An 18,218-nucleotide genomic window follows, 5' to 3' on the forward strand; every position below is an offset into this window, starting at 1 on the left:
TCTCCACACACCTACCTTTTTCATTTCTACTGTCTCCTCTCTCTCTTTTGCCCCCACTCTTGTTATCTTCAGCCATGTCTCTTTCTCTTTTGCTGCCACTGTGTCTCAATGATGTAATACCACAACCCGTTTTGGGATCCTGTATCCTTTTCTAGTTTCATCCCCACTCTCCCGAAGAGGACATAAATGTAATATTAGTAACTTACACCAATTGAAACTGCTGCCTTGACTTTGTCTTTTCTGGTTATCTGGATAGGAATACACCTCATATGTTTTGTGGAGCGTATTAGTAATGGGCACCAATTTAAGGTATTGTTTTGACATCGTGTACGTTGGGCCTCGCCTGCATTTACACTGAAGGAAACATGGATTACAAGCTAATGTGCCATCACAATTTGCACATAATACAAACAAGAGGAACATGGTAGGAATAAAATTGCTATTGTAATTATGGAGTAATTAACTATTAACATTCCGATATTTCTAGCCATCAAGAGACAGCCATTTTTATGCTTTGTTGAATCAAAAAACTATTTGTATCCCTTATAGAAATATGATATTATGATTTTTCAGACAGAATTAAGCATACTCATGTTTTAATTGGTGTACGTTAACGGAACTGTAGTTACAATCATATAGAAATGTAAAATTTTACTCATACAGAATTTAATTAATTGAATGTACACCTCTTATTCAATAAAACTAATTGCTCTGCTCATCTCAAAATGATATGTTTATATTACATTAAGTTAGTAAAATAATATATGCAAATTAACGAACTGATAAAACATGTAATTTATAGTCTTAATAGAAACATATTCTTTCCTGTCTTTGTATGAAATTATTCACTTCTATTTCTTGTAAATTTCCATGTAATTTGGGAAGATGTATGTAAGAACCTTAATTGTATAAATCCAAAATTCAGTGCGTAACAATGACTGTAATTGTTTAATACCATATAAATAGAGGCTATTTGTACCTTGCCGTAGGTCAGTCTTAGATCAGTCAGGTCAGTCTTAAGTCAGTCTTGAAGCGAATTTTGTTTCAACAGCATGTAGGCAGACTTTGTTCATTCGCCGTCGAACATCTAGAGTGCGAAATAAAATTCTCTGTCAGCATTAAGCCATACTCCATCCGAACAAGCCATGTAGGCCCAACGGTACCGACCATCCTCAGCCCACAGGCATCACGGGATGAGGATATGAAGGGGCATGTGGTCAGAACGCCGCTCTCCCGGCCGTATGTCAGTTTCCGAGACCGGAGCCGCTACTTCTCAATGAAGTAGCTCGTCAGTTTGCCTCACAAGGGCTGAGTGCATCCCGCTTGCCAACAGCGCTCGGCGGACCGGATGGTCACCCATCCAAGTTCTAGCCCAGCCTGACAGCGCTTAAGTTCGGTGATCTGAAGGGAGCCGGTGTTACCACTGCGGCAAGGCCGGAACAAGAAGTATTGAAACTTATTTCTACCATTGCATGATTACGGTGTGGTGATACACCAATATCACGATGAACATAAAGCAGCGTTAAGAAGCAACGCCCCGAATTACACAAGATACGCTTTACTTTATTGGTGGAGGATATCCAGGATAAGACGTGGTATATAAATCATAATTTCTTATATATTAAGCAACGATACGCGTCCCAAACTTCACACGAAAAAACATTTTTGCCGTGTTATATTACACTCCTCCGCCCATGAACCATGGACCTTGCCGTTGGTGGGGAGGCTTGCATGCCTCAGCCATACAGATAGCCGTACCGTAGGTGCAACCACAACGGAGGGGTATCTGTCGAGAGGCCAGACAAACGTATGGTGCCTGGAGAGGGGCAGCAGCCTTTTCAGTAGTTGCAAGGGCAACAATCTGGATGATTGACTGATCTGGCCTTGTAACCCTAACCAAAACGGCCTTGCTGTGCTGGTACTGCGAACGGCTGAAAGCAAGGGGAAACTACAGTCGTAATTTTTCCCGAGGGCATGCAGCTGTACTGTATCGATAAAGAATGATGGCGCCCTCTTGGGTAAAATATTCCGGAGGTAAAATAGTCCCCCATTCGGATCTCCGGGTGGGAACTACTCAGGAGGACGTCGTTATCAGGAGAAAGAAAACTGGCGTTCTACGGATCGGAGCATGGAATGTCAGATCCCTTAATCGGGCAGGTAGGTTAGAAAATTTAAAAAGGGAAATGGATAGGTTAAAGTTGGATATTGTAGGAATAAGTGAAGTTCAGTGGCAGGAGGAACAAGACTTTTGGTCAGGTGAATACAGGGTAATAAATCCAAAATCCAATCGGGGTAACTCAGGAGTAGGTTTAATAATGCATAAAACAGTAGGAATGCGGGTAAGCTACTACAAAGAGCACCGCGAACGCATTGTTGTGGCCACGATAGACACGAAGCCCACGCCTACGACAGTAGTACAAGTCAATATGCCAACTAGCTCTGCAGATGATGAAGAAATTGAAGAAATGTATGATAAAATAAAAGAAATTATTCAGATAGTGAAGGGAGACGAAAATTTAATAGTCATGGGTGACTGGAATTCGGTAGTAGGAAAAGGGAGAGAAGGAAACGTAGTAGATGAATATGGATTGGGGGTAAAGAATGAAAGAGGAAGCCGCCTGGTGGAATTTTGCACCGAGCACAACATAATCATAGCTAACACTTGGTTCAAGAATCATAAAAGAAGGTTGTATACATGGAAGAAGCCTGGAGATACTAAAAGCTATCAGATAGATTATGTAATGGTAAGACAGAGATTTAGGAACCAGGTTTTAAATTGTAAGACATTTCCAGGTGCAGATGTGGACTCTGACCACAATCTATTGGTTATGAACTATAGATTAAAACTGAAGAAACTGCAAAAAGGTGGGAATTTAAGGAGATGGGACCTGGATAAACGGAAAGAACTAGAGGTTGTACAGAGTTTCAGGGACAGCATAAGGGAACAGTTGACAGGTATGAGGGAAAGAAATACAGTAGAAGAAGAATGGATAGCTTTGAGGGATGAAGTAGTGAAGGCAGCAGAGGATCAAGTAGGTAAAAAGACGAGGGTTAGTAGAAATCCCTGGGTAACAGAAGATATGCTGAATTTAATTGATGAAAGTAGAAAATATAAAAATGCAGTAAATGAAGCAGGCAAAAAGGAATACAAACGTCTCAAAAATGAGATCGACAGGAAGCATCGATTTTTCAAGACTCTATCCCTAAGCTGATGAGAGATATTATGAGAGAATTATTGAAAATATTGCGCTATTAAGGCAATTTTAAAGCTAGAATTATGAAAACTGGTATTTGGCTTCTCGGTCACAAACAAAAAAACTCATCCTTCAGAATTTTTGGAAATTCAACCACTAAGGGAGATAAATAGCGGGCGAATGTTTCTGAAAAAAATCGTTATTAATAAAGCATTTTTATAGCTACTTCTATGAAAAGTGATATTTGACTGCTTAATTAGATACAAAAGACACGTGTTTCAGTGAGTCTTGAAATTTAACCCCTAAGAAAGTGGAACAGGGGATGAAATTTTTTATCAAAATATTTCGTTATTAAAGCATTTTTAATCTACATCCAAGAAACTTTGTATTTGGCATCTCGTTTGGAAATTAAAAAAAATATTTCAGTGGTTTTGGCAATTCAGCCCCTAAGAGGGTAGAATAGGGAATGAAAGTTTTTATAAGGATATTTCATTACGAAAGAGTTTTTGAAAATAAATCTCTGAAAATTTATATTTGGCTTCTCGTTTGGAAATTAAAAAATATTATGTTTCACTGCTCTCTCTTTTTTTAAAAAAATTCAACCCTAAGGGGGTGAAATAGTACATGAAAACTTGAATGAAAATATTTACGATGTTGAAAAAAGATACTTGTTTGTATGAAAGCCGGGCTTGATGTAAGGAGGGACTGATGGCCCTGGCCAGAAACAGTTAAGTAAATAAATAAATAATTCCGTTAAATTTTCTGTATGGTTTAGATGAGGTTAAGTAATCGCCTTTCGGATTAATTACACAGAGTGCACGGATAAGCGCCCGAGAAAGGCGGTACCTGTGCTGTACGCGGAAGCTCTAAATGGATCTAATTTTCCGCGCCGGTTAGAACGCAGCGCTTCCCCCCACCGGCGAATCCGAGAACTCTGTTCTGCGGCGTTCGTTACTGCCTTTAAAACGGCTTTTCATCTCAGTAAATCCTTGTAATATTCCCTGTCTTCATCTTGCCAGTCCTGCGAACAACGCCCGGCTCAGCACGCAGGAGCTGGAAGAGTTTAAATCGCGGCACTTCTCAAAGATGGGACCACGGCATAGACGAGAACGCCTTCCTCTATGTAGCTCTGCTTTTGATTAAACTTTTGCACTACGGCGGAACTGCATAGCGGACACACAATGGCCGTGGTGTACGTTGCAAACCTTGCGGTTCAGGAGTAAAAAGCATCTCTCCGACTATGTTTACGTCAAATAGAAAAATCAATTAGACTAAATCTCAAACGACCTACACTGAGCGACCTCGACGTTCGTTCGGAATGTAGGCGCCATTGTTCCACTCGGCTTGTATTCATTTAGACCTCTTCTTGTTTACAAAACTAGTTTCTGCTTTTTAAGACATTATCGAGTGTTTACCTGTACAAACTCCACACAAACATTACCCTCGCGAAACGAGAACCCAAAGTTTTGAACATAAGAGTTAAGGTAGTTATCTAGAGCGACCGAAGTGATTACCCAATCACAAGAGTTACTTTGGCTCCACAAATAGTGTTCTTGAGGGTTTTGCAGATAGTCGGTGCATTTAAAAAGGGAAAAGTTGCAATAATACAGCGAGCAAACTGACCAACGAATAATATTTTATTTATCTTTGGCGCTGTTTCACCTTGCAGCCATCATATTTTACAGTACGAAACTCGGATGATTCAGGATATTCATAACAGTATCATCTGAACTTGTTCACGTGCTTTTTTGCAATTAGATTATAAGTATTACGATTAATTTATGACGTGTAATGCAAATAGCATCTGATATTCATAATAATCAAACTTTGTTTCGTTTGCTCTGAGACAAAAGAAGAAAAGAAAGGTAGTGTCAAAATTCAACAATATAAATTCTGACTCTTATTTTTAGACTTTTTTTTAAACAAAAATAATTAAACTTCTCTAAATATTTTTAATATTTCTGTCACGTAACAGACAGGGTATTTTCAATGGTTTTAAGTTCGTGTACAGAGTCTCGCGTAATTCGTGACCTGAAAAAACCAACAGTTAACATATACTGTTTCTTGTAAGCCGTAATAACAAACCACTTATGTTCAAACGCTCACCATACGAATGACTGATGTCATAAATAAAAGTTTAATAGAGCTTTGGAAGCCTGTCGATCAAATAATGCAGAGGACATAGATAACAGTAGGTCGAAATGTGTAAAATCGTTGGGTTTTGATTTTAGGAAAGGTAAAGGCACAAGTGAGGGAGATCTGACGTTGCAATCGATACTGGAATCAGAATTTAAGAAAAATTAAGACACGATCGTGGTATGTCACAACCTGGAAAAAGTGTTTGCCAGTGTAAAATGGTGTACACGTTCGAAATTCCGAGAAAGATAGGGGTACGTTATAGGGAAGACGGGTAATACACAGTGTGTACAAGAACCTAGAGTGTGTACAAGAACCTAGAGGAAACGATAAGACGACCAAGAACGGGGTTCTCAGGTTAAAAAGGGTGCACGTTTGCGCACTTATCGTACAATCTATACATCTGAATAGAAGTAAATAGGAAATACAGGAAAGGCATTGCTATCTTCAGCAAAAATTAAGAAGAACTGAAGTACTTGTTGAATGTAATGAACAGCTAATGATTACACATTAATAATACGTAACAGTAAAACTGGTATAAGAGTACTTAATAATACACCATATCTGGTAGCTGTTTTTGCAGTCTGCAAAAATGTTTTAACTTCAATAGTGGAGATAAGACCCATTAATAATAGACTACTGACAGTTTCTCTTAAATGCCCAAATAAAGCAAACACTTAAAATAATTTAACTAATACGCATACGACATTCAATGAGGATAAGAGTAAAAACTCTGAAGAATTAATGAAGCTCAATTATGGAAAGAAAAAGATATAAGAAAACGGTGGGTGGATTTCCAGGGCAAAAATGGACAAACCAAAAAGGCCAAAGACTTGCTAAAACGTGCAAATATTTTAATCATAAAATTATGCCAACTCATAGCAAAAATAACCCGTCTAAACAAAACAAAAACTTGGCGGGCATCCAATACATTCATTGGGAAATCTCAGTCGATCATATAACAATTTCATACAAAGAAACTTTAAATGTCCAAGTTAGGAAAGGGGCTAATATTGACTCTGACCCTTATTTAACGTGAATAAACGTAAAACTTCAACCTCAAAAACTAATCAAAACAAAACATTTTATCTCAAAATTTGACACTGCTAAAATGACCCCAACTCACAAACAAGCCTGACAAAAAACAGTCCAAAAATTGGCACCGCCTAAAAGAAAATCTCATTAAAACAGCACAAAATTTAATTTCGCCTCGCATGAAACTAAACAACTTTGGTGGAACGCGTATTGGGAGACAGCAGTTGCTTCTAAGTTTGAGGCATTCAAAAATTGGAATAGTAACAAAACTGAAAATACATACAACACCTTCGTAACTGTAAGGAAAGAAACATCTACATTAATCCGACAGACGAAGAGAAGCTACGAAAATGCCCAACTTTTAGAATTCAGAAACGGCTTTCGATAGAACAATACAGTAAACTTTTATAAAACATTCAAAACAAAACCAACCGGTTACCAACCTCAAAGTCTTTGCTTCAAAAATGAAAATGGTAGTTTGACTCTTAACAAACAGGAAAATTGAAAGGTACTTGCTAATTATTTTGAAAACTTATTAAACTCTCCTGAACCAGCGACTAAATTCCAACCACAGCAAACTAATAACACCAACCCCAGCTCTAGAGAACCTGGCGAAATCGAAGTAAACAAACAAATAAAGAGAATTAAAAACAATGAAGCATCCGGAGAAGAGGGTATAATTCCGGAACTACTAAAATCAGCTGGCCCTAACAATATAGAACTGATAACTGAACTAACAGGACATATCTGGCAAACTGAGAAAATATCTGAAGAGTGGAAAATGTTCTTATTCGTAAAAAAGGGGTTAGAACTGATGTTAATAATTACCGAGGAATGTCTCTTCTACAGGTCACATACAGAATTCTCTCGCAATGTTTGCTTGATCGAACCTGAGAAAAGTTCGAACCTAAAATTGATGAATACCAAGCAGGCTTTGTGCCAAACAGATCCCATCTGGAACAAATTCTTAATTTAAGACTAATCTTCAGGCATCAAAGGATTTCTAGTAACAATATTGTATACACATTTGTGGATTTTGAAAAGGCCTACGACTCAGTTGATCCTGGCTCTCTATTCCAAATTTTAACGGAACAAGGGCTAGATAATAAAACTCCAACACTGAGATGGACTCTCCCCATCACTGTTTAACTGTGTTTTGGAAAATGTAATTACAGAAAAGCGAGAGCAGAAGTCTAGTCAAAACATAGATCAGTCAATCAAGCTAGGTTCAAATGGTTCAAATTTTGAATACTTTGATATACCTATGACTTTTTAGTGGCCGTTTATATTGGAATCTTCGCCTGAGTGCTTCCTCCTAATTTTATTTATACAAACCTGTAAACCAAGACTTGTTCGTCATGTTTTGCTCCTTTGGTAGAAACAGTTGCAGAAGACATTTCGTTTCAAACTATCCATATTATTTACTTAATAGGTTCTATTATAATTTAATAAATGTTTTGAATCTACAAACAAAATTTAATGTATTTTTTTTTTTTGAAGGTGTACTATAAGAGTTTCAATACAACTACAATATAGCTCTTGTTAACTTTGCTATCCCCCCCCCATGAACCATGGACCTTGCCGTTGGTGGGGAGGCTTGCATGCCTCAGCGATACAGATGGCCGTACCGTAGGTGCAACCACAACGGAGGGGTATCTGTTGAGAGGCCAGACAAACGTGTGGTTCCTGAAGAGGGGCAGCAGCCTTTTCAGTAGTTGCAGGGGCAACAGTCTGGATGATTGACTGATCTGGCCTTGCAACATTAACCAAAACGGCGTTGCTGTGCTGGTACTGCGAACGGCTGAAAGCAAGGGGAAACTACAGCCGTAATTTTTCCCGAGGACATGCAGCTTTACTGTATGATTAAATGATGATGGCATCCTCTTGGGTAAAATATTCCGGAGGTAAAATAGTCCCCCATTCGGATCTCCGGGCGGGGACTACTCAGGAGGATGTCGTTATCAGGAGAAAGAAAACTGGCGTTCTACGGATCGGAGCGTGGAATGTCAGATCCCTTAATCGGGCAGGTAGGTTAGAAAATTTAAAAAGGGAAATGGATAGGTTAAAGTTAGATATAGTGGGAATTAGTGAAGTTCGGTGGCAGGAGGAACAAGACTTCTGGTCAGGTGATTACAGGGTTATAAACACAAAATCAAATAGGGGTAATGCAGGAGTAGGTTTAATAATGAATAGGAAAATAGGAATGTGGGTAAGCTACTACAAACAGCATAGTGAACGCATTATTGTGGCCAAGATAGATACGAAGCCCACACCTACTACAGTAGTACAAGTTTATATGCCAACTAGCTCTGCAGATGACGAAGAAATTGAAGAAATGTACGATGAAATAAAAGAAATTATTCAGATAGTGAAGGGAGACGAAAATTTAATAGTAATGGGTGACTGGAATTCGAGTGTAGGAAAAGGGAGAGAAGGAAACATAGTAGGTGAATATGGATTGGGGCTAAGAAATGAAAGAGGAAGCCGCCTAGTAGAATTTTGTACAGAGCACAACTTAGTCATAGGTAACACTTGGTTTAAGAATCATGGAAGAAGGTTGTATACGTGGAAGAACCCTGGAGATACTAAAAGGTATCAGATAGATTATATAATGGTAAGACAGAGATTTAGGAACCAGGTTTTAAGTTGTAAGACATTTCCAGGGGCAGATGTGGACTCTGACCACAATCTATTGGTTATGACCTGTAGATTAAAACTGAAGAAACTGCAAAAATGTGGGAAATTAAGGAGATGGGACCTGGATAAACTGAAAGAACCAGAGGTTGTACAGAGTTTCAGGGAGAGCATAAGGGAACAATTGACAGGAATAGGCGAAAGAAATACAGTAGAAGAAGAATGGGTAGCTCTGAGGGATGAAGTAGTGAAGGCAGCAGAGGATAAAGTAGGTAAAAAGACGAGGGCTGCTAGAAATCCTTGGGTAACAGAAGAAATATTGAATTTAATTGATGAAAGGAGAAAATATAAAAATGCAGTAAATGAAGCAGGCAAAAAGGAATACAAACGTCTCAAAAATGAGATCGAGAGGAAGTGCAAAATGGCTAAACAGGGATGGCTAGAGGATAAATGTAAGGATGTAGAGGCTTATCTCACTAGGGGTAAGATAGATACTGCCTACAGGAAAATTAAAGAGACCTTTGGAGAGAAGAGAACCACGTGTATGAATATCAAGAGCTCAGATGGCAACCCAGTTCTAAGCAAAGAAGGGAAGGCAGAAAGGTGGAAGGAGTATATAGAAGGTTTATACAAGGGTGATGTACTTGAGGACAATATTATGGAAATGGAAGAGGATGTAGATGAAGACGAATTGGGTGATACGATATTGCGTGAAGAGTCTGACAGAGCACTGAAAGACCTGAGTCGGAACAACGCCCCCGGAGTAGACAACATTCCATTAGAACTACTGACGGCCTTGGGAGAGCCAGTCATGACAAAACTCTACCAGCTGGTGAGCAAGATGTATGAGACAGGCCAAATACCCTCAGACTTCAAGAAGAATATAGTAATTCCAATCCCAAAGAAAGCAGATGCTGACAGATGTGAAAATTACCGAACTATCAGTTTAATAAGTCACAGCTGCAAAATACTAACGCGAATTCTTTACAGACGAATGGAAAAACTGATAGATGCGGACCTCGGGGAGGATCAGTTTGGATTCCGTCGAAATGTTGGAACACGTGAGGCAATACTGACCTTACGACTTATCTTAGAAGAAAGATTAAGAAAAGGCAAACCTACGTTTCTAGCATTTGTAGACTTAGAGAAAGCTTTTGACAACGTTGACTGGAATACTCTTTTTCAAATTCTAAAGGTGGCAGGGGTAAAATACAGGGAGCGAAAGGCTATTTACAATTTGTACAGAAACCAGATGGCAGTCATAAGAGTCGAGGGGCATGAAAGGGAAGCAGTGGTTGGGAAAGGAGTGAGACAGGGTTGTAGCCTCTCCCCGATGTTATTCAATCTGTATATTGAGGAAGCAGTAAAGGAAACAAAAGAAAAATTTGGAGTAGGTATTAAAATTCATGGAGACGAAGTAAAAACTTTGAGGTTCGCCGATGACATTGTAATTCTGTCAGAGACGGCAAAGGACTTGGAAGAGCAGTTGAACGGAATGGACAGTGTCTTGAAAGGAGGATATAAGATGAACATCAACAAAAGCAAAACGAGGATAATGGAATGTAGTCCAATTAAATCGGGTGATGCTGAGGGAATTAGATTAGGAAATGAGACACTTAAAGTAGTAAAGGAGTTTTGCTATTTAGGAAGTAAAATAACTGATGATGGTCGAAGTAGAGAGGATATAAAATGTAGACTGGCAATGGCAAGGAAAGCGTTTCTGAAGAAGAGAAATTTGTTAACATCGAATATAGATTTAAGTGTCAGGAAGTCATTTCTGAAAATATTTGTTTGGAGTGTAGCAATGTATGGAAGTGAAACATGGACGATAACTAGTTTGGACAAGAAGAGAATAGAAGCTTTCGAAATGTGGTGCTACAGAAGAATACTGAAGATAAGGTGGATAGATCACGTAACTAATGAGGAGGTATTGAATAGGATTGGGGAGAAGAGAAGTTTATGGCACAACTTGACTAGAAGAAGGGATCGGTTGGTAGGACATGTTTTGAGGCATCAAGGGATCACAAATTTAGCATTGGAGGGCAGTGTGGAGGGTAAAAATCGTAGAGGGAGACCGAGAGATGAGTACACTAAGCAGATTCAGAAGGATGTAGGTTGCAGTAGGTACTGGGAGATGAAGAAGCTTGCACAGGATAGAGTAGCATGGAGAGCTGCATCAAACCAGTCTCAGGACTGAAGACCACAACAACAACAACTTTGCTATTTGTGAGATTAATATTCGGTTAAACGTGGTCCCCATTTTATGTATTACCTTCCCAACCGCTGCCCTGTTTCCAACAGGTAATGTTATTTCTATTCAGAAATACAACCAACAACCCAAAATACTTATTTCAAACCTCGGTATTCAGAGAATATGCGGAAAGATAAAAACACACACACACACACACACACGCACACACACACACACACACACACACACAAACGCGCGCGCGCGCGCGCGCGCGCGCGACACGCACTACAAACACTAGCTCCACTACACAACCAAAGATGACGAAGTTCAGAAATTAACAATACTGAACATTAATAACCAATGGTGGGGTAGCATTAACTCTGTCCCTCTCTCATTTGACTAGGGAGGGACCAGATTGAATGCAGAATTTAAGCAAAAACCTCCATCTCTATTTATAAGGTCACTGCTAATGTGATCTCAACTAATTTCTTAAAAACGCTGCTCCAGTAACTGAAAGGGCATACCAGAATCTCCGTTTTGTTATAGTCAATAGGAAGACCCATGTCAAGGCAATGTTCTGCAGTAGCGGGTTTGCACGGCTGTTGTAAGCGTTGTGACGCTTATGCTCAATGCACCGGTCCTACGCTCCTGATAGACCAATATATGACATGCCACAACTACAAGGAATGCGACGGACAGTTACTTTACCCAAACCGGTATCATCCTTTGAATATACTAGAGGCGCTCTAATCGTAGACGATTGTCGAAAAACACATTTCACATCTTATTGCCACAGAGTACGACCAATCATGTTCGAAACGATTCCCGTGTATGGCAGTGCCATAATGTCCATCTCCAGCTATTGGGATAGCGTTATTAAGGAGCTAGCTGAGATTTAATTAGCAAGTTGATATAAATAGAGATGGAAGTTTTTTATTAAATTGTGCATGGAATCTCTCTCTCTCTCTCTCTCTCTCTCTCTCTCATTCTATCTGGTCAAACACCCATTTGTTATTTAGTATTACTGTCGATAACTTCTGACGTTGTTCTTCTTTGGTTGTGTGGCGGCGCTCTGAGTACCGAGATTTTAAATTTTCTTGCGCAGAGCGATCTTTTTGAATTTGCAGAAATAACAAGGTGTGCAAGTGTCGAAATACCGGCTGTTGTCGAAGACGTTATCCGGATGCATTCCCATACATAATTGGACAATTTTATAAATCGGGAGAGACTGAAATTTCGCAAAAATTTTCCTGTTTCACAGCAAAAGGCCAAACATTACGACTATGCGAGCTCAGTTTGATGGACTCGTACTTTTCACACGAACAATTATGTATCTGATGCAGATGGGTTGTTCCCCTGGAAAACTTACTAATTTACAGCCCGAACAACAATTCTGCGAATATAGTACGAAGTGGGTGTTAAAACAAAAATATAAGAAAATCGTCTCCAATAAAAAAATTACTATTTGACAATTACCAAAAGCTGTTTTATTTAACAGTGACCCTTAACTCTATATTAGAGAATTCGGGTAATGAACCTTGTTTTGCATATTTTAATGTATATCTACAAGTTATTTTCATGAATTGCAACGGATTTATATTCGTTTGGGCACCTGTGCGATGAGGCTCCTAACCTGTTTGGATGCACAGAGAGCGTAGAGAGGCAGATGTTTCTGACAGGCTTCACGTCGGACGGCGCAACCGTTAGTGTTTCAGTTTGATTCGCACCTGTTCGCTGGAGCCTCCTTGCTGCCCCGCTTCCAAAGCCTTTCCCTCCTTGCCACAGGACTGCGGCTGTAATAACCATTGTTTGCAGTGAACGCGGGAAGGTATACACACTGCAACCGCATGCGAGCTCTTGTGCAAACAGCGGGAGCAGCGATCCACATAACACCTGCCAATCACGCCACCAGGTGTGAGGTACAACCCCGCACCCTCCCCTTCCTTCATCCCTCTACCACAGCGGATGCCACGCAAATATTTAATCGGGCTGTCCGAATCGCAGAACTCTCGCCGCGGAATAAACAGTTTGTGAGCAGGCAAACAGTAATTACGTCAGTCTAAACCGCCAGGAGAGACCGCTAACGAGCATCCCCATTTCGTTTCGTGTACGTCACAAAACCTAAGATCCAAAGTTACAAACATGTTTGGGACGCCTGAATTAATTATCCAGAGCAGTCCCAGAACGCCTACTTCCTACAGTTTGGATTGATCCCGAATGAAACGTGTTTGAACCTCTTTTTAGCTACTAATTTTTGTTGATAACTATATACGGCTGTTAAGAATTAAAGAAAAGCATTTGAGCGACCTTTGGTCTCAGCCGGTCTTAGTTTTAGCAACCGTCATCATCAAGAAAAAGCTGCACATCGACAGATCAAAAATAAGTTAAATTCAAACAGGATACAGGTTATTATGGAGCACATTTGTACTGGATGTGAAATTGAATTTAATGTATTTTTTTATTCATCGATATACAACAATTCCTCCACGGTGATGGTTGCTAAAACTGAAACCGGGTGACAATAAAGGCGTATAAGCACAGGTGGTGGCTCAAAACGCCTTTCCTTTTTCTTTTTTTTTTTTTCTCCGGTCAGTGTGGCCGAGCGGTTCTAGGCGCTTCAGTCTGGAACCGCGCGACCGCTACGGTCGCCGGTTCGAATCCTGCCTCGGGCATGGATGTGTGCGATGTCCTTAGGTTAGTTAGGTTTAAGTATTTCTAAGTTCTAGGGGACTGATGACCTCAGATGTTAAGTCCCATAGTGCTCAGGGCCATTTGAACCTTTTTTTTCTTTTGTTCCCGCGGTAATTACGTCTGAAATTATGAAAAGCTTACGCTACGCTCGACACAGATCATTAGCAAAGATTTACTGTCATCATGTTGGCTACAGCAGTACAAGATCAGCTGCTAGGGCATTACTTGCTGCCACCACGTTTGAATGGTGCGTGTTGCCTAGTGTTCATTCGTGGTACGTTGTCCACATGTGAACGTATGTTGAGCATGACGGTTCACTATCCTACTTCGATATTAATCCCAGTGAGCACCTGAATTACACATACCTTCACCACGGCATTGGAAGCGGTGGGCCTGATATGTGGCCAGGAAGATGGCTGGATCTCACTCTGGTGGGTGTTTCCTCATGGATTTATGGCGCTATTGTACGTATTACGAGTGTTGTTCCTGGCGGTCGTCATTTAGAACAGTTGTGAAGGGCTTATTTGTAGCTTTAAAGTGTGATTTACTTGTGACTATACACAAGATATAATTTCAAACCTTCATTAGCTTATCTGAAGATACGCACTGTAGTATCACCTACGACTTTCGCTCTACACGTTTGACTCTCTATTGCTGTTAGTGCTGGTGAAAAACGTAGACAAGTAATCTACGATACTTGTTGGAACCTAGTGGATAGGATAGAACTGGAAGCGCAGAAATTTGTACTGAGAATTATATGAGGGACCGTTGTAGCTTATGGGCATTGTTGTTTAACTTGCATGTTGTAGAAATGTACGAGAGACTGTAAATATTATTAAAACTCCCGGGAACTTACACCGATGTCACGCTTGTGGATGACATAGCACTGTAAGCAAGAAAGACGTACTAAATCTACATAAACCTCGACGAGTGCATGTCGAAGTGTGCTTCAAACCGCTATTAAAGTTTGTCTGTCCAATTCCATTCGTGTACCGAGTGGAGAAAACGAGAGGCTTTAAGACTCCATGGACACCGTAATCTCTTTTATCTTATTCTAAAGATCCCTATGCGAGATGTGTGATGATGACAGCAGACTTTATCGGTTACGGGTCTTCTGTTATTGCTGTTATACCTAATGTGCCCTGACGACTACTACAAAATTAGTCTCACTGGCCTTGGTAATATTTTGCCAATGTATATTGGTAATTATATTGGTAGAGCACTTGCCCGCGAAAGGCAAAGGTCACGAGTTCGAGTCTCGTTCTGGCACGCAGTTTTAATCTGCCAGGAAGTTTCATATCACCACACACTCCGCTGCAGAGTGAAAATCTCATTCTGGTATATTTTTTTAAGATGGTACCTAGCAAACCAAAGACGACCACTGTTATCATAGCCGATTAAAATAATAACTTTCTAAGAATATTACATTACACAGTCATTAAACTTAAAGCGGTTGGGTGATTATCGTTCAGTGTCACTTCGATCAATCGCATAATGGTCATGATTTCTGAATATATACAATCGTCGTAAATTCTGTATGGTTTGCGTTAGGACGTTCAAACTGTAAGGATGACCGCGATGCATGATGTAAATTCTTATTCGCATGTATGATTTGGTCTAGCTGCGAAGCCCGCTTTCATTTGGATGGGTTCGTCAATAATCAAAATACATGTCTGCAGTGTCATGCCACAAATTATTATTATTATTATTATTATTATTATTATTATTATTATTATTATTATTATTATTTTAAGCTTTTCCTCATTACAGAGGCTTATCTCCAACATAATAATTTGCTCGGAAATTACAATACAAAGAATAAACGTTCTGAAGCTATATTTTCAAAATATTCCTCCAGGTGTTTCGATCTTGTGTGTCCTCTTCCTCTGCGCCCATTCTCCTCATTGTGTGCTGTACATTTTGGAGCCAGGTGGTCATAAGTCGTCCTCTTCTTCTTCTCCCCTCCGGTTCCCACTTCAGTTTCAATTTTGGCATTATGGTTTTCTCCATTCGTCGTACATGCCCGTACCACCGTAATTTCTTCCTATCCATTGCGTCATATATTCTTTCTTTTATTTCCATTCTCCTTATTATTTCGATGTGCCTTGTCTTGTCTTTGCTGGAGATTCTTGCCGATCTTCTCCAGAAGTCCATCTCTAGAGCTTGTAATTTTTTAATGTGCTTCGGGTTAATTGCCCAGGTCTCCGTTCCATACAGAACCAACTCTCTAATATGGATTTATATATCAATGTTTCAGTTCTGCTCATTGCATTCCTGATCCATAAGACTGAGTGAAGCATCCCAATGACCTTCCGTCCGTTACCAATTTTTTTATTGATTTCTGACTCTGATTTTCCCTCGATTTCTGAAATGGATCCCAAATAACAGAAAGTGTTTATCTTTTTGGTTTTCTTTCTTTCAATGTATAGCTCATCTGACTCATTAGTCAAGTATTCTGTTTTTTGGTAATTAATCTTCAAACCCCAAGTTTTGTATGCTACTGCTAGTTGATTGCACATATAGTTAGCATCCTCCCCATCTTGTTCTACGACTACTTGATCATCAGCAAATAATAAATGATGTAGGTAAATTCCATCTCTTATTTCTAATCCCATACTATTACATTTACCAGACCATGTTCTATGGTTAATATCTATATAGGTTTTAAATAATGGTGACATGGGACAGCCCTGTAATAGGCCTTAGCTTGTTCTAAATTTCTGTGAAAGTTTATTACCAACTTTCACTTGGCAAATATTATCCTTATACATCTGTTGTATTATTTTAATCAAGGAAGGGTTTATGTTTGCCATATATGGTGCTCTCCAAAGTAATTTTTTTGGAACAGTATCATACGTTTTTTCTAGATTTATGAATATTAATCCTATATTTTTTTGATTTTTCCCTATGTTTCTCCAAAATCTGTCGTTATGTTAAAATATGGTCTACACATGATCTCCCAGCCGTGAATCCACATTGTTCTCCTTAGGTTCTAAACTGTTTTCCCAGTTTGTTTTTAATTACATTCGTAAAAATTCTCATTAATGTGTTTGTAACCCAAATTCCTCGATAGTTTGAACAACTTTTGCAATCCCATTTCTTAAATACGGTATTAATGTAACCTAGCTTCATCTCGTTGGGTATTGAATCTCCATGTGTCATTTTGTTGAAGAGCTGTGTTATCAGTTTCATAATTTTGTCACCACCACCAGACACTCCAGATTGATATTGCCTGGTCCCGGTGATTTACCATTCTTTACTGTTCTCAACACCTGATCTACTGCACTTCCTAAAATCTGAATCTCATCATCTTCATGTCCATTTTCTTCCACTGTTCCTTCTTCTAGATATTCTTCTCTGTCCTCATTTAATAATTTTTGGAAATACTCTTCCCATTCCTTTTGTGTTATAGTTGGAGATTGGTTTTTGCAAATCATGTTCAATTAAAAAAAAGTACCTCGCACGCATTGCTAATTCAAAACATAGTTGCACTTGAAATATTTCTGTCTGTTTGTTCCTTGTCTCAAAATTCCTTAGGTTCCAATACAGTTTGTACAATTTTGACCGTAATAGTTTGGGACGCCCGACAACTGGAAACGTACTCTAAAGTTAAAGTACACAGGACAGTACGATTCTTGTGAGCAAACCGTCTAAATTGCACATAGATTCACCGTGAAATTATGGTGATATGTAGGGCAAATGCAACGTCGCGTCCACCCTTAATGAAATGGTGCAAACAATTGCTCAAAGACGCACAGACGTAGCTGATGCTGATTGGGATGTCCAGAGTTTGCAGCACTTGATTTCCATTTTTTCGGCAAGCTGAAAGAACATCTGGAGGGAAGAGCTTTTCCAACGATGAGGACGTTCATACAGTGGTTCTCAAAGGTCTCATTGCCCAAGGAGCGGATTTGTGTCGTCGATGAATTGAACGAGACAAAGGTATCGTCAGGAGTGACCTAGGGAAGTGTGATAGGATCGCTGTTGTTCTCTGTATAAATAAATTATTTGGCGGACTGGGTGGGCATCGATCTGTGGTCGTTAAGGTGTCGATGTTAAGTGACTGTAGCAAGATACAAGACGCCTTAGAGAGAATTTCCAGTTGGTGTGATGAATGTCATATAGCCCTAAATGTGTAAAAATATAAGTTATTGTGGATGAGTAGGAAGATCAAAGCTGTAATGTTCGGATACAATATTACTGGTGTCTACTTGACACAGTCAAGTCCTTTTAAATACGTGGGCGTAACGTTGCAAAGCAATATGAAATGGAACGATCATGTGAGGACTGTAGTAGGGAAGGCGAATGGTCCACTTCGGTTTATGGGGAGAATTTTT

The sequence above is a fragment of the Schistocerca gregaria genome, chromosome 4 (assembly GCF_023897955.1).
Source record: "Schistocerca gregaria isolate iqSchGreg1 chromosome 4, iqSchGreg1.2, whole genome shotgun sequence".
Classification (NCBI taxonomy): domain Eukaryota; kingdom Metazoa; phylum Arthropoda; class Insecta; order Orthoptera; family Acrididae; genus Schistocerca; species Schistocerca gregaria.